Below are 23,059 nucleotides of genomic sequence, written 5' to 3'. Positions count from 1 at the left end.
AGAGTAAATCCCTTATCAAAATTTAACACTGCAACTTATTTAATTTAACTTTCTATTGTTTTTTTACTGTGTTCAATTTATTTTTAATTTTTATTATTATTTGAAAAGTTTAAGTTGTAGTTTATATTCAATATCATTTTGTATTAATTTATGGTATGCAGCATAGTATACTTTATAAAGTGTTCCCCTGATATTTCCAGTACCCACATGGCACCACACATAGTTATTACAGCATTATTGACTATATTCTCTATGCTGTACTTTACATCTCCGTGACTATTTTGTAACTACCAATCTATACTTCTCAATCCCTTCACCTTTTTCACCCAGTCCCCCATATCCCTTTCCCTCTGGTAACCATCAATCTGTTCTCTTTATCTATGAGTCTGTTTCTGTTTTATCGATTCATTTATATTCTTCTTTAGATTCCACATATCAATGAAATCATGAGGTATTTATCTTTCTCTGATTGATTTATTTTACATAGCATAATAACCTCTAGGTCCATCCATGCTATTGCAAATGGTAAGAATTTTTTTAGTGGACAAGTGATAATCCATTGCATATATGCAGCACTGCTTTGTCTACTCTAATACTGACGGACGGGCGCCTGGGCTGCTTCCATAGCTTGTCTATTGTAAGTAACACCTAAATGAATGCAGGGGTGCATATACTCTTTAGAGTTTGTGTTTTGGAATCTTTCAGAATCACTGGGGCATAAAGTACTTCCGTTTTTAATTTTTTTGAGGAAACTCCATACTATTTTCCACAGTGGCTGCACAAATCTGCATTCCCACCAGTGCATGGAGGTTCCCTTTTCCCATATCCTTGCCAACACATGTTTGTTGGTTTATTTTTTACTGATAGCCATTTTGACAGATATGATGTGATATCTCACTGTGGTTTTAGTTCACATTTCTATGATTAGTGATGTTGAGCATCTTTTCATATGCCTACTGGCCATTTGTATGTCCTCTTTGGAGAAGTGTCTATTTAGGTTCTTTGCCTGTTTTTGAAATTAGATTGTTTGATGTGTGTGTGTGTGTGTGTGTGTGTTAAGTTGTGTGTGTTGTTGTCCTTTTTTTTCTTCTTTTTCTTCCTATTAAGTGGGCCTGTTATTCCTGTGTTTTTCTTTTTTTTAATCGATGGTCCCTTACCATCATGGAAGGTCCTCCTTCCATGAGTGGCCATGGCCAGGTAGAAAAGGTGAGGAGAGCCAGGTGGTGTGGGGAGGGGTCATCTCCACAAAATTCCACTTACGCACAGAACTAAACACAAGCACAGAGTCACTGCTGTGGTAGAGGTTGACAGCGTGGGAAAAGGAGGATCAGGTGGAGAGTTGGGTTGTCATTAAATAATATGGGTCCTCCCATACTGGAGTGACTATGGGGGCACCTGTTTTGCTTCAACCCAAGAGGAATAAGAGGATCAAAAACAGTTTGGGAAGGCCAAAACTGTCAGGGGTGGAAGGAAGATGAAAGTTCAGGGGCTGAGGGGGCTGTTTGGAAACTGGATGAAGGGATTGCCCTCATCCTGCTGCCCTCAGTCTGGCAGGAAGTGGGCAGCCTGCAACCCCATGGGCAGGTCTGGGCCTGCTAGATGCTGCAGGCAGGAGGCTGGAGGGGGTTCACAAAGCCTTGTCCTCCAGGGAGATAACAGCACTCACTGCCTGCCAGCTTCTCTGCCAGAGTGCCCCAGTCCTTGACCTTCTTGTCAGAATTTCCTTCTAATTCATGCTTGATGCCCATCAGCTTCTTCTTGATGGGGTTCTTGGTGTTGGCATAGATCACTTTGCTGTTAAGGGGTGCAGACTCAGGGGCCCAGAAGGTCCTCCTTCTTGCTGTTCTTGGGCTTATAGGTTGTGTCATACAGGGTGTAGTGGCAGTCTTTGGCAGCATCTTGACAAAGACAGCATAGTGGTCATCTACAATCTAGCCTATGTCACATACCAGGATCTCCCTGCCCTCTTCCCGAATGATGTTCTTGTTCTCACTCAAGCAAAAGAGCCCCACTTTCTTGCACTTCTTCAGCTCCTCTGGTGTCAAGGACTTTGGAGCCTTCACATCATTGAACACTTTGATGACCCCATCAAAGACAGCCACACTGTGGGCCTTGTTTCCAGCAGAAGGGAGAGAGCAAGAAGAGCCTGAGAAGACAAGAGCCACTGCAGCTGCTGCTGGGATCTGGCTGCACGATTTCTTTCAAAACGTATTCTGATAGTGAGAAAGAAATTCAATTTTCAGAAGGAAAAAAGCAGAAAGATTGCAAAGTCTTTGTGTTGATAGAGGTGTAGATTCTGTAATTGGAGGGACATTACATATTTACTTGAGATCTTTTTAGTGAACAGTCATGAAAATATTGTCTTCAAGACAATTTTAGGGGTTTTGAAAGAAGATATTGTTGGGCAAACAAGGGGAGGTGACCCTCTGAGCACACATCAGGCCTTTCAGAGGGGCTTTTACTACAGGAAACTTGCAGCAGTAGCACACCTGCAGGTGTGTGGCCCCAGCTCTGAGGAAGCATGCAGAGATCTAGCAATACCCCATGCCATTGCCAGACTCTAAGCGAAGGAACCCTTGAGCTGGAGACCTTTCAGTTGAATACTTGGGGAACACTAGTTCTCATCCTGCATGGATCAGGAGCTGAATGAACATCTCTTAAAGATGGTAAGGGGCTTCACATGCTATGTTCAGTTGTGCATGGAAGAGTTTTATCATATTAGCTGGAAGCAGGACTTTGTTTCTGTTTTTATTTAGAAGTTAAACATGATTTAAAGGCATATATGGGTACCATGTTGACAAAAGGTGGACTACAATGGCTTTGGAATATGTGAACTTGGCTGGATTTAACTTTGTTTCTCAGAGTTCCCTTCACTATATGTTTCCAGTTGAGGTGGGCCACAAGAGATACGTTTTACAAGATTTGGAGGATGGAAAAGCAGCAACCTCCACACTACTTTTGCATTCAGAAGGTTAATGCACATGGTACTGCATCTGACACATGTTGTCAGGTGCCGGCGTGGGGCAGCAACCAGGCCGGCTGCTTGCTTCACCTTCTTCCCCATCCTCTTTCTGCTTCCTCAACTCCTGGGCCAGGTGTGTGTTTAGTCCCGTGATGAAGAGCACCAGCTCCTTTTTCTGACTGCATTAATTATATACAAACATCATCCCACCATTTTGTAGACTATTGGTTGAAGTGGACTCACTTTTTATTGATAAGGTATTTTAAAATCATAATTACAGGTATAATGTGTTACTTTAGAAAGTGGAGTCTGTTTTTCAATCATTTTTTCCTTTGTTCTTCATGTATAGATGTATATCTAAGTGTGTCCATGCTTATTTCTGTGTGTCTTTGTGTGTGTATATGAGTGTGTGGTTGGGAGGGAGAGACTAGCTAAAGCAGAACATCTAAATATGGCAGTGATTATTTCATAGTTAACACAAATTTTTGCTGTCATCCCATCACCATGCCTTTACTGTATTTAAATTCAGGAACATAAGCATATTTATCTGGTCAGCACTTAAAATTCAATGAATATACAACTGTAAAAGTCCTTTATAGAAACAAGTATGAAACATGAAGAGTTTCTCTCTCTTTTTTCTAACTACATAACTCATTTTTAATGTTCTGCTCAAACTAATTCATATCATTTTACTCTCCCCATCTACTATGTATCTGTAAATTGGATAAGTAGGGTTTTTTTATAACTAGGATGTCACTGTGAACAAGTTGTTAGTAAAATCGAGTCACCTACAATGCTAGTCATTTATTTATTTTTTCATAAAATGCATAAAGTCTTTGAGTTTATGTGTAAAATTTTAGAGACTTGAATGATGGATAATTCCCCATAATACAGATTATTTTTTGTCTTACAGTAATAAAACCCTGCCTCAGCCATGCAAAATAAATGAAGGAAATTTCAGAAATAAGGCAATTTATCAAAAATTCCTCCCTTGTTGGTTTCTTAGGAATCTCTCCTGAAATGTCATGCATATCACATATCATTCACTTCTTAAAAGCAGAGTGACTGGAGATATCCAAAACTTGTATGTCTTGCTTAATCTATCTATCTATTTATCCATCCATCCATCCATCCTTCTATCCTGCTTGCTTGTTAGTTAAATGCAAATATTTATTAGGTAACTGCTATACACCAGATACTATACTAGGGGAGGGGCTACACTACCTGAATCTCCTTTAATCTTTATAAAAACTTAGTATCATCCATTTTACAGATGATAAAATTGAGACTTAAAGTGGACAAATTAATTTGTCCAAGGTCCTGGCATATAAGTACTTGAGCTGGGGTCAAATTCAGGTATGTCTGACTCCAGACACTACACATAGTTATCTCTTTTGGTAAATTTTTTTCTGGAATGAAAGGAGTGGGGAAAGGGGAGAAGAGAGGGAACTCAGCAGCAGTTTGACTGAATCAACTTGTCTTACTTGTTTTTGAGTTGGAGGTTCAGCACTGGAGAGAAAGGGGAAAGGGTACTTCATATCATATCTTAGTATTAAATTAAAAAAGGCACTTCTTCCTTCAAACCAGAGTACAAAGGCCTCTGGTTTGCAGGTGACTCCCACCCAGTTCTTGCATTCTCACCTTGAATGCCTGCTTCATTTATAAAATGGAGAAGGAAAGTAAAATATTATAATCGTATAGTTAAAAATTAGCTAATTTTCCCCATGCTACAAGTACGGGAAGTGCCTAATTCAGAATGCTTGGCTAGGCTGGCAATCTGGCTACAAACCCACTTCTTGTTGGGTATCCCCACCATCCTCCCTGCCTGGCATTTTCAAGTACATGGTATTTTACACAGAACAGAGCTAAGAAAGTTCTCATAAATGATGAAAGGAAAAGTAACATAAAAGTTAATAAAATATAATAAAGCTAGCAGGTTAAATAATAACATGTAAGATAAATATACCATATTGTATCCCCAGTTAAGTACTGGAATAAAACAATAAAAATAAGGTTCTTTTTGCCACATAGGTACTTTGGAGAGATAATCTTCAAGGGAGTTGAGAATATTGGCAAGTGATTGCTGAAGAAGTGAAATACTAAGGCTAATGTTGAGAAGGAAAATGAGGAAGCGAGGAAGGATTGGTGGTTTGGAACAAAGTGGAGGGGTTGTGGGACTGGAGGACCCAGAAAGTGGAGGAACTAGAGGAACAAGAAAAGGAGTAACTACATCAGAGAGTGGGCAGGAGCAAAGGTTGTAGTGCCAAAGCAGGAGGCTTTAATTTAGTTCCTTGAGTGCCTGTTTCGAGTCCAGTGTTGCTGTGAGTGAACTGCATATGTGGGTCCCTGGCAATGAGAAGGTCAAGGAAAGAGGTCATGGTGTTGTATAGTCCCTGTGGATGTTGATATTGCTCAGGGTGACATCAAATCTTGGGTGGAGAAATACAAAAAGATGGGTGCTATTATGTCTTCCAAGAGTGGTGGTGATGTGGCAGATGTTGCCAGAGAAGAGGAAGATGTTGCTATAAAAGTTAGAGAGAGGTGTAGAGGTCTGCAGGTGGCCCTGGGGAAGTGAGCTGATGCTGTGTCCCCTGTGAAGCTACAGGGAACATGATGTCCAATGAGAAAAAAAACAGTTTCTGTACAGGAAGTGGGAGATGAAATGTTTAGTTAAGAAGCTAGTACAGAGGATAGTTTGTTTATGATTCCACAAGGTTCCAGAGGGCACAGTGGGAGGATCTGAAGGGAAGAGTGAATCTTTTGGGTAAGAGGGCTAAGCAAGACAGGAATTAAGGAAGGAAAGGTGTGAGCCATGAAAGCTTTCATTGCTCCTAACTTTTTGGTGTTGCCAGCTGTCTCCTGGTGTCTGCTCAGAGGAGAGAAGGATCAGGCCTTTGAGGACAGCTCAGGTCTTCCTGAGATGAACCACTTGTCCTGGGAACTCTTGGCAGAGATGATCAAGCTGGCCCTAGGACCTTTGCTGCTCTTATATCTAGTCAAATGTTGTGAGTTTTGCACTGAAGACTTGCACTTTTTACTTGAGGGTGTTGTGGGAAATATGGGAGAGTTTACACAGAACAAAGGAGCTAATTCCAGGCCCCTTGACTTTTAAGACTGAATTTCAGTCAAGTATAGTGTTTCCTAGAAAGGCCAGTTAACTTTTCAGGTTAATCTTGGGCTAGAGATAAATCCTAGAATGAACAATGACACATGGAGATTGAGAGGACAGCAATTCCTATACGTGGGCACGACTACCCTCAGGGTGGAGGAAGTGAGCATGTGTAAGTGAGAGACGATGTGAGAAAGAGCTGGAGTTGGTATCGAAATTCAGAGGATGAGCAACCACCTCTGGCTGTGAGGGGAATAAGTGGAAATGTTTTCCTGGGAGTTTCTTCCTGAGTGGTCTGAGTTGAGGATGACTTGGGGAAGGGCTGTGCCACCAGTCTTGCTGACCAGCTGTAGACCAAGTGGAAATAAAAACTTTTTCTCAACACCAACATCTTTCTGACCCACAAATACTTTGATAGCTCTGAGACCATAGGAGATGAGAGATGTAGGCATAAAGTCATCGATCTGGTTCACCAGGTGGAGTGACAGGGCAGGGCACTGCATCTGTAGAAGAGTGTATGTAGTACCATTCAGGGGTGAAATCCCATGGGGTGCCTGGGAATATAAGGAAATAGAATTGTGCAAAACAGAAGTCATACTGGGAGTGTGAGTATGACAGTGGTCAGATTGTAAGCCTACTCTAGGGGTCTGAACTTCATCCCTGAAGTCCATGTCTATGCTTTATAAAGAAGATACCAGGAGGCATAACAGTGTGATTCTTTATATACCTATGGAGTAGGTGGGACTCTGGGTCTTTGACCCAGAAGCAAAATGCAGAACCCCTTCCCAAAATCCTTAAGTAATGATTTAGTCACTTTTATTGCGGAAAACCTGGAGAGTTTCTTATGCTAATTGCCTGTTCTGATGAAATCTTTGGTCATCCCAACAGTTTCAACCCACTTCTGCTATTAAGAGAAAGAGCTTTGTTGTTCAAAACATTTGAGTATCTGTCAGGGTGTTTGCTGGGTAGTTTAGCAAGCCAACAGGGAAGGATAAATAAAACATGTTGTCTCAGGGCAAGGAAGAGATTACAGATAATATAAAAACTTTTACAAAGCAGACTTGCAAAGAAACATTGTGTTGGAAAGTAATTTTAACTTTCTTATGCAAATCATGGAGATAATTTTAAAAGAATGGAGATGAGAATACTTTTAGAAATTAAGAGTGTGAACATTCCTCCTTGAAAAGTTGAAGACCCAATATATTCAAATATTCTCTTTCAACACCAATTACAAACTTTTAAAATAAATAGACTGTGTCTAAATGATTTTTGTAGTAACGAAGAGCAGTGATCATTATTCATTATTTATTAGTTGAAACTAATTGAATTTTAGAGAAAAGCATAGTGGCAAATTCAATTAAAGTAGCTCACACATTGTTTTTGCCTAGTATTATGGAGATATCAAAAACATGCAAAACACATTCTGAAAGAAATACATTTTTTAGTTCCTATGGTAAAATTTGTTTCTCTGTTTTTATGTGTTTGTGTTTGTGATCTACAGCTTACTTTTAGAACTTGTCAAAAGAGAAGAACTCAGACCAAAATGCTTCTGGTAGCTTTGATACTGACTGTAAAGTTTTCAAATTATTCCTGGTAAAGGGTAGGGGTGTGGGATGGTCAGTGATAGACAGTTGCTGAGCAGGAAGAGGAAAAAGTAAGACCTGGTTGAAATAATAAATTTAGCACTATTTACACATTTTAAATTTAGAATACTGGAAAATAAGGTTGGCCCAGACCCATAAAAACCAATTGGGATTTTACCTTTCTTTTTTTTAAAGACTTTATTTATTTATTTTTAGAGAGGGAAGGGAGGGAGAAAGAGAGAGAGAGAGAGAGAGAGAGAAACATCAATGTGCAGTTGCTGGGGCTGCTGGGAGCTGCTGGGGGCTGCTGGGGGCTGTGGCCTGCAACCCAGGCATGTGTCCTGACTGGGAATCAAACCTGCGATGCTTTGGTTCACAGCCTGTGCTCAATCCACTGAGCTTTGCCAGCCAGGGCTGGGATTTTACCTTTCTTAATCTTTTCTAACCTCTTGGGAAGTAAAAAAAATACTCAAATAATAAATGTTAGAGAAAAAACAATTTGAGCCTCTATCAGAATGCATTTGTACACTTTGAGACAAGAATTTGCTAAAAAAAAAAAGATCACCTAACTACCTCTCTTTTTGTTTATTTGTTTATTTTGGATTTCAGGTGTACAGAGTAGAGTTTATACCAGTCCTCAATCCATGTCATAGTATCCACACTGGTTAGTGCAAGACCTCTCTTTTATTTTATTTATTTATTTATTCTCTTTTATCCCTATTTTCCACCATAGCAATTCTAATGTGTTGAATGTACTTCCTTTTAATTTATGTGTATTCCTTAACATGTGTGCTGCTGTTAACACACATATACATTTAATTTCTATAAATGGTATCTTCAGTTGTGCTCCCTAGATGCAGAGCCTGAGACAAGAATTCTTGTTCAAGTGATGTACTGAGGGAAGCACGCTTGAGAGAAGGGGAGTGGGGGAAGTGCTGCAGGTCAGAGAAAAGAGCTAGGCAAGCATGGGGCCACAGAGACTGGCTTCAGTCTGATTCCACAAGGAAGCTTGGGTAGCACAAACTGTGCTACAGATGTGGTCCACCTTGAAGTCAGGGGCTGGACTTTTGTATACTCTGCTAGTTGGTCACTGGCTGAAGTCCTCCCACTCCTGGGTATGTTGGGGCAGAACTCGTTTGAGGACTACGAGCTTCCCAGAAGGAGGCAGCTGTGAGCCATTAGCAGGCAACACAAGAGCTGGGAGAAGAGCACACCAGCCAAAAAGGTATGTAGATTAGACATTGATGGTGTCCACTACTGACTCCCCCTTGCATCACTCAGAAACACTTGCTGTTTACCTTAATTTTGCCCCATCCAGGCACAGCTTCTCTAGGGTTCTGTTTGGTTATAATCTCTGAAAACTTATAGGGGGAATGTTAGCAGGACAGTGGACCTGATGCTATAGTGCATCCCAAGGCTGTAATTGACCCTTCCATTTTCATTCTCCACTACTCATTCTAGATCCCTCCCCTTTTGGCTGTCACTTCTACTGGGCTAGCTTTTAGTATAATGATATCTTTATTCAAGTGGGAGCCTTGCTGCTGAAAGTTACAGGGATACAAAGCACAAATTCTTCAAGTGGGTCTCTGGGGGTTGTGATGAGCAGTGCCACTCTGACTTCTACCACTTGGTTTCTGCACCCACACATTTTACCAGCATAATAGCTTCAGTTTAATGGGGCTATCACATCCTAAAATACAGCACCTCATCTTCACAAGATACCATATTCAGGCTTGAGCCTCAGCTATGCCTTCGAGAGGCCATATCCTTGCTGGATAGGATCATTGAATCACATACTCATTTACTCATGACAGTACTTTCTTTGCTTGAAAATGGGTCTCTTGGTTTCAGATATTGGTATATGTGGTTTTGTGAAGGTAGAGCAGATACTTCATGATGCCTTACAGAGTGGTGCTACCTGAGGCACTGCATGCCGGAAAGGTAACACATACCCAGTGCACAAGTTACAAGTTAAGGTACAAAAGGTTATCTTGTCTCCAAGTGGCTGGAAGTTTTCAGTGAGTGATTGGACCCAGATAGGGAGCTCAGCACTAGTCTCTGTTGTTGGCAGGTCGATGGTGGCAGTAGGTATATAATCCTCGGTGAGAGTAAGCCTGGGCTGTTAAGACCAGGAAGTGCCTCCAACTCTGCCACCATAACCACTCTATTCATGAGATAATTGTGGAAACATTGGGATAGCCAAGGAGAGAGACTGTCTGACATCTATGGGCTGAATCCATTTGGTTTATTTAGTGATTTTTTTGTGTGTTGGATGCTAATTGGTGGGCATTAATTGCAATAAAAATATCTTCACATGTTGTGGACACTTGTATAGGGTTCATTCATATGCTTCTTTCTCAAGTATCTATGATTTTCCATCCTCATTTCTTTCAGGTTTCAGATCCACCAACTAAGTCATTCTACACTGTCCATGAGCCTTTGTGGATCTTCACTTGGGGCTGCTTTCTCCACACAAAATGAAAGGTCAGATATGCTGCCCATTTGGAAGATTCCTCCTCACCATCGTCTTTTATGTCCACTTCTGAATGAGATTGTAGTGCCGCTCTAGTACATTTGGTATTTTACCCACTTAGCAAACCAATCCATTTGTGAGCCAAGCTCAGACTTTTTCCTTTTTTATCCACTGACCATAGGTGTGAGTTGAAGAAATGATGTCAATGCAATAAGGGTAGGTGACATGGGACATCTGTTACCTCAATTGACTTTTGCCCTCTGAACTTAAGCCCCAAACTGGATGTCTTATTTCATTTGGGCTGCTATCATAAAATACCATAGACTGGGTGGCTTATAAATAACAGAAATTTATTTCTCACAGTCTGGAGGCTGGAAAGTCCAGGATCATGGAACCCGCAAATTCCATGATTGGGAAGGGCCCACTTTATGGATCATACATGATGCTTTCTTGTTGTGTCTTCATGTAATGGAGGGGGCAAGAGATCTCTGTGGGGTCTCTTTTGTAAAACTTCTTATCCCATTCACAATGGCTCTACCCTCAAGACCTACAAACCTCCCAAAGACCCCACTTCTTAATACCATGGTCTTTGGGGGTTAGGATCTTGACATGAGAATTTGAGGGCCTTCCATTTGACAATGGAAGGCTACTGCTCTCCCAACTCTATTTCTTCATTGGTTTCATAGAACTAACCCATTATAGGCAATTCTGTCTGTATGGTCACTTGATGTCCCATGGTCATATACCCAGTTCCCATCAGGGCCAAGTAGCAGGCCAAGATGAATAATATACTTTTGAAGTATATATTTTTTTTTTGCCACAGATGGTCTGGCCTTCTCTAAAACTACAGAGATCTTCACCACAACTCTCCTAGCATGCCAGACTTCTCATGATGTTTTCTTTACCACTGCTTGGATCTGTGGCAAAGCTCTGTTTGACTCTGGGCCCCATTCAAAGCAATCAATCTTCTGCATGATTCAGTAAGAGTTATTTTGGTATTCCCAGCTGTGGACTGTGCTGCTTCCAAAACCCAAAGAGGACCACCAAGTAATGTAATTTTTTTTGTCAGTGAAAGGAGGTATGTTGTACTTTGAAAAGTATATTCCAGCATACTTCAGAATGCTTAAAAACTTCACTCAGATTGAACCTTGATCATTATAGGATTTGTTCTCTTACCTTCTAAAGCTTATGTGTCTTACCAATGCATCCAAAGTACTTGCCATTTCTTACCAATAAACTCAGATTAACATGATTCATCAGTATAGTGGGCCAAAAGTGATATTCTGAGTGATGATCAGATAATATGGTTTCCTTTGGACTATATTATGATAGACAGCAGGAGAATTAACATAGGTCTAAGGAAAAACAATGAATGTTCACTGTTGTCCATTCCAAATGAATTCAAATTGCTTTTGGTCTTCCTTTTTGGTAAATATGGAGAGATTCATTTGCCAAATCAATAGCTGAATATCATGTACCTGACACTGTGTTAATCTTTCTCATTAAAGATACCATATTCAGCATAGTAGTTGCAACTGGACAAATGACTTTGTTAAGTTTGTGGTAGTCTACTGTCATCCACTATGATACACCCTGTTTCTGCAAAGGCCAGACTAGTGAATTAAATAGGGATATTATGGAGATTGTGACCCCTATATCTTTTAGGTCCTTGAAGTTGCCGCTAATCTGCAATTCTCCCTGGGGGTAATTGTTACTATCTTGTTGTGATCTACTATTTTGTCAGAGTAGATAAGTAGTCTCAGAAGTTTCCACGTGATGTAACTCTTGATTCTATAAACCAAAAAATCAGTGTGCTGGTTTACTAAGTGGATATACTAAGCAATGGTAGAATGCTTAGTATACCCATTCCAATTATTTATTTGAGAAATAATGAAGTAATGATAAGATGAATTCATGGAATCTCTGTGAGACAGATGTGGGCAGGGACTCTAATTATTATCTGATACAAATATATCCCTTCTTTAACAGAGGAGTCATAATAGTGTTTTAGATGCCTGAGTCAATTTTAACTTGGGCCTAGTGTCCAGGAAGTGTTCCCCTCCCCTTAGTATATGGGTACCTGAGTGTCTGTAGGTTCCCTTTGGGGGTGAACTGAGAAACACTGCTATACACATTTGCATGATGTGGCAAGGTCCTTTCTTATGGGATATTGCCTGCTTTTAGTTGATTGGTTTTGTGTTTGAAAATGAATCATCTAATCAATACTAATGTTCTAAATGTTGTTTTTCATGTTAAAAAATCAGAAACTCTTAAAACTCAGCAATACCTGGCTGGTATAGCTCAGTGGATTGAGTGCAGGCTGTGAACCAAAGCATTGCAGGTTCAATTCCTAGTCAGGGCACATGCCTGGGTTGCAGGCCATGGCCCCCAGCAACCATATATTGATGTTTCTCTCTTTCTCTCTCTTTCTCTCCCTAAAAATAAATAAATAAAATCTTTAAAAAAAACCCAAAAACCCCCTCACAATAAAGAAAACACGAGCAATTTGATTAAAAATGGACCAAAGACCTTAATAGACACCTCATCAAAACAGAAATACAGATGTAAATAAGCATATGAAAAAATAATTTACACCATGTATCATCAGGAAAATGCAAATTAAAACATCATTGAGATACCACTACACATGAATTAGAATGTCCAAAATCTGGAACAATAACAAGACCAAATGGTACAGCTACTTTTCTTACAAAATTAGACATACTATTACCAAAAAATCCAGCAATGCTGCTTCTTGGTATTTATCCAAATGAGCTGAAAACTTATGTCCACATAAAAACCTACACACAGATGTTTACAGCAGCCTTGTTCATAATTGCCAAAAACGGGAAGCAGCAAAGATGTCCTTCAGTTGGTGAGTGGATATGTAAATTGTGATACATCCACACAAAGGGTATTATTCAGTGCCAAAAAAATGAGTTATCAGGCCCTGAAAAGACATATAAGAACCTTAGATGCATATTACTAAGTGAAAGAAGCCAATCTGAAAAGACTGTGTACTATCTGATTCCAGCTATATGACATTCTGAAAAAGGCAAAACTATGGAGAGAATAAAAAGATCTGTAGTTGCCAGGATTTGGGGGTGGGGAGGAGAGAGAACATGAGGAGCACAGAAGGTTTATAGAGTAGTAAAAATACTCTGTAGGATGTTGTGATGGTGGATAAATGTCATTATGCACATGTCCTAACCCACAGAATGTACAACAGCAGGAATGAAAAACTCGAATGTAAACTATGGTCTTTGGGTGATTCTTATGTGTCAGTTTAGGTCTACCGATTGTAATAAATGCATCTCATTGGGAGATGTTACTATGGAGGAGACTTTGCATGTGTGAGGGTAGGGTATATGGAAACTCTCTGTACATTCTTAATTTTGTTGTGAACCTTAAACACTTCCAAAAAGATAAACTCTTAATAAAAAAAGAACAGTATTTGTTAACCAGCAACAAATGCTTAACCAGCATTTGTTGACCAATACAAAAATTGGAAATATGTATTCTTCCAGAGAAAAAGTCAGTTTCTGAGATGATACATGGTACGGTAATTCCTTCCTTCAAAGGGTTTACGATCAAATTGTGGAATTAATGTCTGTGTATATGGAAAGGTTATTGAAGTCTTTTAAGTAGATGGCTGATTGCAGTTCATCTTTTTTATAGTATTTTTATTGATTATGCTATTACACTTTTCACATTTTTTTCTTCCTTTATCCTCTTTCCACCCTGACTCCTCCACCCTCTAGCATTCTCGCCCCTTAGCTCATGTCCATGGGTTGTCCTTATAAGTTTTTTGAGTCTTCTGTTTCCTATACCATTTTTTATCTTTTCCTGTCTATTTTATGCCTACTAATTATGCTTCTTCTTCCTTGTACCTTTCCGGCCCTACTCCTCCCTTCCTCCTTTCCACTGACCTTCCTCTGTGTGATGTCCATTTCTCTGATTCTGTTCCTGTTCTGGTTGTTTGCTTAGTTTTTGTTTTCATTGTTTTTCTTTTCTTTTAGGTTCATTTATTAGTAGCTGTGAGTTTGTTATCATTTTATTGTTCTTCTTTTTGATCTTCTTTTTCTTGGATAAGTCCCTTTAACATTTCATGTAATAAGGGCTTGGTGATGATGAACTCCTTTAACTTTAGTTTATCTGGGAAGCACTTTATCTGCCCTTTCATTCTAAATGAAAGCTTTGCTGGATAGAGTAATCTTGGATGTAGGTCCTTGCCTTTCATGACTTTGAATACTTCTTTTCAGCCCCTTCTTGCCTGTAAGATTTCTTTTGAGAAATCAGCTGAGAGCCTTATGGATATTCCTTTGTAGGTAATTTTCTCCTTTTCTCTTGCAGCTCTTAGGATTCTCTCTTTACATTTAATCTTGGTTAACTTAACAATGATGTGCCTTGGTGTGCTCCTCTTTGAGTCCAATTTCTTTGGCACTCTCTGGGCTTCCTGGACTTCCTGGAAGTCTATTTTCTTCACCAGATTAGGGAAGCTTTCCTTCATTATTTTTTCAAATAAGTTTTCAATTTCTTGCTAGTGTTTCTTTCCTTCTGGCACCCCTATAATTTGGATGTTGGAATGTTTTAGGTTGTCCCAGAGAATCCTCAGCCTCTCTTCATTTTTTTTGGATTCTTGTTTCTTTGTTCCGATCCAGTTGGATGTTTATTTCTTCCTTTTGTTCCAAATTGTTGCTTTGAATCCTGGTTTCCTTCTTGTCACTGGTAGTTCCCTGAATATTTTGCTTTACTTCATTTTGGGTATCTTTCATTTATTCTTTCATTTTTTGACTAATCTCAATCAATTCTGTGAGCATTTTGATTACCAGGGCTTTAAATTCTCCATCAGATAGGTTGGCAATGTCCTCATCACTTAGTTCTGAGGTTTTGCTGTGTTCTTTCATGTGGGCCATATTTCTTTGTCTTGGGGCACCTGCTAAGTTGTAAGGGGAAGGGCCTTAGGTATTCACCCGGGAGGGGCAACTGTCTTTGCTGTGCTGCTTATGGGGGAGGGGCCAGAGAGGGAAAATTGCAGCTTGCCTGTTCATCTCTAGCACTTTCTAACAGACTGTCATGTAAGACTGGAGGTATCTCTCACCATGGCAGCCCCAGCCTAGCCCACGGTCAACTCTGAGTCTCAGTTTTCTCCTTAAGTCAGCCCCTCCCACACAGCTCTGTGGAGCTCCACAGTCAGCCTCACCTACCCCCCGCCCCCCCCACTGCCTCACTTCGGTTTTTCTTAGTTAGCCCATGCAGTCCGCCTTACTGGTCTGGTTGTTCTGGTTGATTTTTTCTTAATTCCTTGGTTGTTGGAGTTCCATGTACTTTGATTTTCTGGCATTTTTGGTTGTTTATTGATTTTAGATTGGTTGTTGTCCTCCTTTTGGTTGTGCAGGAAAGCAAAGGGTTTCTACCTACACCTCCATCTTGGATGGAACTCTACAGTTCATCTTAAAAGAATTTTCTGAGTGAAAAACTCACCCAACATTTTTATGGTCCGAGAAATGTGATTTTTGAAATCTGCTTTTGCAAGATTAATGCTGTTTCTAACACTATGTTTCACCTATAAAATGAGAATCCTCTGTGGATTCAACTCCTCTGACAAAATGTAAATTATTTTCTCCTTCAATTTAGGAAACTTTAATTAGAAGAACCAAGTATAATCACTTGCTAGGAATTGTAATAAATGCAAAATGCACATAACTCCTGAAATTGAGTGGTTTGAAAATGGAGAAGTAAAAAATGAACCTCTTCTGTTAACAAGTAAATATTATACACTCAGCACGGAAAAAACCCTTTGGAAATACAAACCACATTTTCTCCTTGGCAGGGTATGCTCCCTTGGTATTTGTCATACCTCTTTTTGTTCACAGGAGATGCTATTTCCAGGGGAATATCTAGAGGAATGTATAGAAGGTAATTTTCATTTGGTTCAAATGATGCACCAGGGATTTCTTAAATCTAAGCTTAAAAAGATTAAATTTACTTTTATTTACTGTCTCTTCAAATAAGTCTCTTTAAACTCATCCTTCTTAAATATACTTCACTCACTTCAAGTTCTCTCTTAATTACAAAGAGCTAAGTAAAATACTTCCAAGAAAAAGAGATAGCTACTTTTGCCAATCTTTTTTTTTTTTAAGAAATCTGATTTTTTTCAATGTACTTCTTGTTATGGCTTTCACAATTGATCATGTACTTCAAAGTCATATATACGTACATGTAAATACAAATGTAATTATATATGTAGTGTTTCCTTTTGTAACTAGGGGTATTAGAAAGAGTACTGTAGGGTAAGTGGAGGCAGTCTGGCTTCCTTGCTCAGGTGTGTGGGTAACTAAGGGAAGCAGTGTTCCCATAGCCTTAGAGGGGCCTGATAACCAGTGTTCTCATAGCCTTGAGACTGGGTCCCATAAACTGTTTTCATAACATGAAGTGAGCTCACATGGGCAGAATTATGTTATGTTATATAATTTCTGGCATCTTGCCGGCTTTGTTCCCCTCTAGTACTTAAACAGGTAGGGATTCCCTGCTGGGGGTGATGATAATGAGAGACACGCAAAGGGATAGCTGCCACAATGGGTGCCACGCTGGGGAGCAAGAGCCAAGACATGAGACATGCAGACAGACACACAGCTTGCAGCATGTGTGGCTCGCCCACCCATGAATACAGACATGCCAGACATCCCAACAGCTCCGTGAATTTTTGTCTGTCTGCACGAATACCACGAACCTGCCTGGCCTTAAAGGGTGGCGACACAAGTACTCCATGCCTCCATTCTCAAAGTTATATGTGCTAAAAAAATTCATGATATGACTAAGTAAACCTTTAGGTAAAGAACTAGTAGTGGAAAAAGATACAAATCCTAAAAATAATGTCATTCAGGAAGGGAAGTTCAAACATGTTCCAGCAATATAGAAATAGTTGCAAATTCCCTTGCCCATGTTGCTCTGTCATGTCTGGAACACTTAATTCCTGTTTTACCCTCTAATAGAATTTCTTTTCTGCACTTTATCCTTTGTACTCACTACTCCTATGTATCCTCACATTCTCTAAATCCACTTCAAACATGGCCTCAGCCAAGAAAGCCCCCTGGTAGCCCCACTAGGCTGACTTACCTCCCTTTGTGTCCCTGGCGTGTTGATGTGTGGCTTTTTCATGAGATCCTGAGCTCTGGACTACAGGGATTTGTCTAGTGAGGTGCCCTTTGCAGCATTCTGACAATGAATTCATTGCATGTTCTTTAGTGAAATGTATTATTTTAAATAGCTCTTAAGGATTTTTCCAAAATTGAGCAAATATTGCTTGTCATTTGGAATGTAAATATTATTTTAAAATATATGGGACACCAACCATAAAGGACGTAGAAGCTAAAGAAAACACCACTAGTTTCCCCATGATTCATTTTTCCCTCTGAGAATTATTCTCTGTGAAATTATGTTAGCCAAAAATTGTTTGTTTTTCTCAAAGCTGTGTTTATGAGACGCTGTGTTTAATGCAGATGTTTTTTCTGAGTTAGATAAATTCCACACAAGTTCATCCATTTAAACACAAAACACTTGACCCTCATTTCATTTCAGTCTTCTAATCAGTTTAAATGTACCACACACCTCACTCTCACGTATTTCCATATCCCTTCCTCCTTTTCAACCACCCATACCCCTCACATAACCTTCAGAGGAAGAGCAATTATTTGAGAAAATGAAATCAAGCAAATAAGTTCTATTAAAAGAGAAACCAAGTAGCCAGCCATATTAAAATATACAGGGTTTGTGTGTCTTGGTGAAACAACAATAAATATTTATTGTGATGATTTCTTTTATGAGCATTTCAGGGCTCATCTGTGGTATTAATGGCTTATCAAGCAAACCTTTGCATTAAGAGAAACTGTTTTCATTTAGATAAATGCAAGCAGAGGCAAAGGAAAATGATGCAAGGTTCACCTTGTGAAAGTCACAAATTAGATGCGAAGCACTGCCACAGGCGAATTTGAATTCAATAGAATAAAGCTGGCAGCCATGAACATAAGGTAATAGGCTTATCAAATGAGGTTTGTATTTTTTAATAATGTACATTTCATGGGCACCAGCATAAAACTAGTCACAAGAATAAAATATAATTTAAAAAGAAAAATTCAACAAGAAATTCTTTTTGTAAATTGAAACACCAACTGCCTCAAATTTGCATCAAGTGAAGGGCACAGAGAAGTTTGTGAGTAGACTTCCTCACCTGCTAATGCCTCTGGCTGTCCACAGTGTTTCATATCCTCCTTCCATGTATCATCGCCCAGCCCTTCCTCAAGAACGAAATGAAAGAATGAAATACACAGGTCAACTCTGAGGATTTAAAACCACACATATTTGACTTCAAAGGTTATTGTCTTTGCTTAGTGGCATTATTCTGTAGGTGCATTTAACCAACATTCATTGAATACTCAATATATTCCAGGCCCTACTCTAGATGTTTTTATATTTATTATCTCATTTAATGCTCAGAAAGTTTCAGCAAAAAATGAGATTATACCTTTTAGAATAAAATCCACTTATATAAAGCACAAACAATGCATATATGCCATACAGTTTTTATGATGAACTATTTGTCTTAACCTAGGCTATCAGGTTTTGGCCTTATATCAGGATCTGTGTTTCCCTTAAACATTTGTTAAATTTAGAAATTTATGGAAATGCATGTGTTTTTCTCTTGTTGTCTTATTTGCAAGGCTGCATTGCTCATACTCATTCAGTGAGTAATTAGCAGCATACACTAAGATTCCTTTCCTTCATTGCTGTCTTCGTATTCCAGTAGTTAGCAGATTCTGTGTCTAATCCTCCATGGATCCGATTAATTTAAAATAAACAAAGTCCTAATTAGGCAGAAACCTAGCATATAGTCATAAATCATCTCTTGTAGCACCATTCTGCTAGGAGCTTTAGAGTATAGAAACCTGACAAATATGTATGTTGTAAGGTTGGCATATTTATAAACAGAGAATTCTAAAATATTGTGACATGCAAAAGTGGAATTATGTACAAACTAGGGAAGTAAATGGCAGGAATTGAGCCCATTGGCAGAATAATGTTCCATGGAAGCTTAGAAGCTGGATTTTAAGGATTAATACAAGTTGATCAACGACAAAGGGCCAGAGAGGTGAGTGAATAGGTAGAGAAAATTCAATGTGACAAGCAGAAGGATCGGCGTGTATAAACACATGAAAGAATGAAAATGCGTGGTCAGCCTGGGAAATTGCACACAGGTTGTTACTGCTGAAGTGTGACATGCACTCATGGTGAGGGGCTGGCACACTCATCAGAATCATTTATGCTGCTGTTATAAGTAAATCTCTAAATTTCAGTGGCTGAACAGAAAACAGGTTAATTTCTTATTTATGTAAGGAGCCAGTCAGTGTCTTCCTGATCAGAAATGCCTTTCTTCTGTGCCCATGGAATGATTCAAGGATCCAGGCTTCTTCCGTTTTGTGGGTCTGTCATCTCCTACCATCTGTTTTGTATCCAGTTGGCAAAAGAGAAAAGGAGTGAGGAGAAGAAATATTTGCTTCTTCACATGTCTTGACTCAGAAGTGACCCATCTCACTTAAGTTGACAGCCCATTGGCAAGAACTAGTCACATTGGCCCCACCTGGATGCAAGGAGAGCTAGGAAATGTAGTTCTCGCTGGGCAGCCACTTCTCAGCAGCAGCTTATACTATGGAAAAGAGGAACACCAAGTGTGGGGGCAGCTAGCTGTTTCAGACATGAGAAACAGCTTGCACCTTTAGCCATGCTGACTTCTGATTAGTTTAATTAAAGGCTGAAAATAGAGCTGAAGAAGTATGGCAGCTGATAGAGGGCACATGGATGGTAGAAGGATAGTAGTCCTTTCCACTCTTCCTGGAACCCCAGATTTTCTAGAGCAATTGTGGATCTATTAAAGGGTCACATATGCCCTGGCTGGTATAACTCAGTGGATCAAGCATGGGCCAGTGAACTAAAGGGTTGCTGGTTCGATTCCCAGTCAGGGTACATGCTTGAGTTGTGGGCCAGACCCCCAGTATGGGGTGCACAAGAGGCAACCACACATTGATGTTTTTCTCCCTCTCTTTCTCCTTCCCTTTCCCCACTCTCTAGAAATAAATAAATAAAGTCTTTTTTTTTTAAGAGTCACACCTGAGCATCTTCTGCGTTGATTTCTCTTCAATGGATCTACCCTTGCTTTAGAAAACTTGGGGGCTTCAGGAAGGGTGGAAAGAACAACTATCTTATTCCCCCAACCTTTGATGATTAAATTTAGTTCTCATTTAATTGAGAGGTCAAAGAATTTATGTTCACTTTACAGCTCCTTGATGGGGAGCTTAGATTTGTTTAAAAACAGTGTTTATTGTGAAATCACATGATTCATAACAATTTTAAGAATTAAACTGTATATCAAATGCTTATGTTTTCAGTTTATGGTGAAAGCGTGCATTTATTTATGCATTGATTTACTCATTTAAGAACATTTTGATGTGTAGGAGGCATGGTGCTTGAAGAGGGACAGAGCTGTAAGTATATCTTTGTGTGGGTGGAATTTAGAAGAGTAGTTCTCAACTTCTTTACCAACATACACACCTAAAGGATACCACATAGTCACAGTCAACAGATGTGGCTCATTGTGGCACTGATTTTCAACTGGTAGAAACTGTAGTTCTCTCCCATTCCCACCTGCAAGGGGAAGCAGTGCAAATCTCCAGTGACAGACGTCTGTTGGGGCAGCTTGACAAAGTACTGTAGGTGATTCTGATACGACACACTGTGACAAACCATGTCTCTGTATTGTGTCCCACTGCTAATAACTGATGGTGAGATTCAGCTACCACCCCAATGTGGCTGAATGGGCTCCACAAGAGTAAGCCAGAGACCTCACTGGTTAGAAGTGAGAATAATTACTCTAGCTAAACCACCCAACTGTGCAATAGCTACCTACTTACTAAAGGCAGCTTTTTGACAGATGTTATCTGGGTGGGTATTTTGGACCTGAAACAAAAAGAAAAAATTATATACTAATATGCTAAATTAAGATAAAAAATAGGAGAAAGTTTCAGCACTCTATGTTCTCGTGCAGTTTGATGATGTTAATATGCTTGAGTTACTGTTGAATAAAAAGGCCCAATTACAATGGTTGTTGCAAATGTTCAACAAAATAGGTCCCTGGTGAGTCCAGGTCCTTTGAAAGGCATGCATTTATGTAATCACTAAGAACTGTTTGTGCAAAATCAAGTGCTTGGTCTGCTTATACTTTGCTACACAAAACTCCTTCACATTATTTAGATGAATTAATAACCACTACAGTTTCTAGTTGCATAAGAAGCAGAGGCTCTACCTTGAATGTTTATAGAAGGAGACATTTTGCTACTACTGTCGATAGGTAGCAATCGTCCCCTCAGGATTCCACAGATCTGGAATAGTTTTTCCCCTTCTGTAGCTTTGGGGTCAGTTTCTTGCTGTGAATGAGAAGCTGCCTTTGCCCTTCAAGAAAATGAAATAAAACTAGAATAACCCTCCTGCTCCCTGGCCTTCTTTCCAAGCCTAGTATTTCAGCAACTGAAGGGTTATTTTTGGATGTCATTAAATATAGCTAGTGATCCTTTAAATGAAATGGATTACATGGCAAATAGCTTACCATCTTCTGTCCTTTAGTTTGGTCACCTGAAAAAAATTCATGATTCAAAATATGATGTAGAAAGTAACCCTAGCTTATATCTATTTCTATTTTTCTTAGGGAAAAAGTTTCATTGGTGATAATGCTACAGTGTATGCTGATATGAGTATCTGTCATCAATATCTTCTTAACAGTAGAAAAGAAACTAGTCTCCTCAGTTGCCACACTTAAAATTTGGAAGTTAGCATGGCTTCCAAGATTTTATTTAGGGAAAAGAACTATAATCACTTCCCCTCCCCAATATATATTTTTACCAACCGAGAGTTTCCTCTCTTTAAGAATTTTTCTAAATATGTGATATGTCAAGCTATTTATTTCTTAATTCCAACAATCTACTACCAATAGCCCTATAAGCAAAAAGCTGGGAATATATTGTGAAAGGCCTTTTATAATATATTAAAAATATACTGTATTATTAATATAAAATTATAAAAATAATATATTAACAATATATTGTAAAATTACAATAAATTGGGAATTTATTGTAAAAGCTCTGCCTATGACTTGTGATTTTATATATATTTGTGTGTGTGTTTGTAAAAGATATATTTGTATATACATATAGCTGATGAAACAATTAGAGCATATTAATGATTAACTCGAAAGTGTTTTTAAAACTAAACAACATCACCTCTCACCCTTTCTTTTGTTATTTCAAGACTAAAGTCTTTTGTAATGAAATTCAGAATTGATTGGGCACAATCAATTGATTGATGAGCAAGTATGGATGTAAATATCATTAAGAGGAAACTTGGGTAAAATACCAGAAAATTTTTCCTTTTAAGATAACTAATTTATTAAATTGTGAAATTTTTTGGCTTTAATAAATATGTATTGGACACCATCTGTAGGTACAGAGGTGAATCTGAGAGGGATGTGTGTGGAGCGGCACACCAAAGGTCTCTGGGTCCGCAGTCCCTCAGAGGTTGAGGATTTGGGACTGGGTTTAATTACGAGGCTTGCCATTTTTTGTATGAAAATAAATCAGAATCTAATGGTTGCAATCCTTGTCCCTCACTGTTTTCTCTCCCATTGTCAGACCTACTGTAATAGCCTAGGATGTGTAGAAATCAGTGTGACCCAGGTACTTAGTAACTCTTCCCTTAAAGGAAAATAACATGTAAATTGGATTTCTCCCATAAAGTAAACTCATCATATGGGTTAAGTCAAAGGATTAAAGAGCAAAATATTCTTAGCTTATCCTTCTTTAAGTTTCCTCAGTTACATGAGAAGGTTA

At 39.1% G+C, this 23,059-nt stretch overlaps 1 pseudogene; it reads right to left on the bottom strand.

The window, feature by feature from the left end:
* Positions 1-1,627: 1,627 nt before the first annotated feature.
* On the bottom strand, positions 1,628-6,742 carry LOC114488094 (annotated as a pseudogene).
* Between the last annotated feature and the right edge of the window lie 16,317 nt (positions 6,743-23,059).

The sequence above is a fragment of the Phyllostomus discolor genome, chromosome 2 (genome assembly GCF_004126475.2).
Source record: "Phyllostomus discolor isolate MPI-MPIP mPhyDis1 chromosome 2, mPhyDis1.pri.v3, whole genome shotgun sequence".
Classification (NCBI taxonomy): domain Eukaryota; kingdom Metazoa; phylum Chordata; class Mammalia; order Chiroptera; family Phyllostomidae; genus Phyllostomus; species Phyllostomus discolor.
Note: the sequence above shows the minus strand (reverse complement) of the source record. Positions and strands in the feature narration are given on the sequence as shown.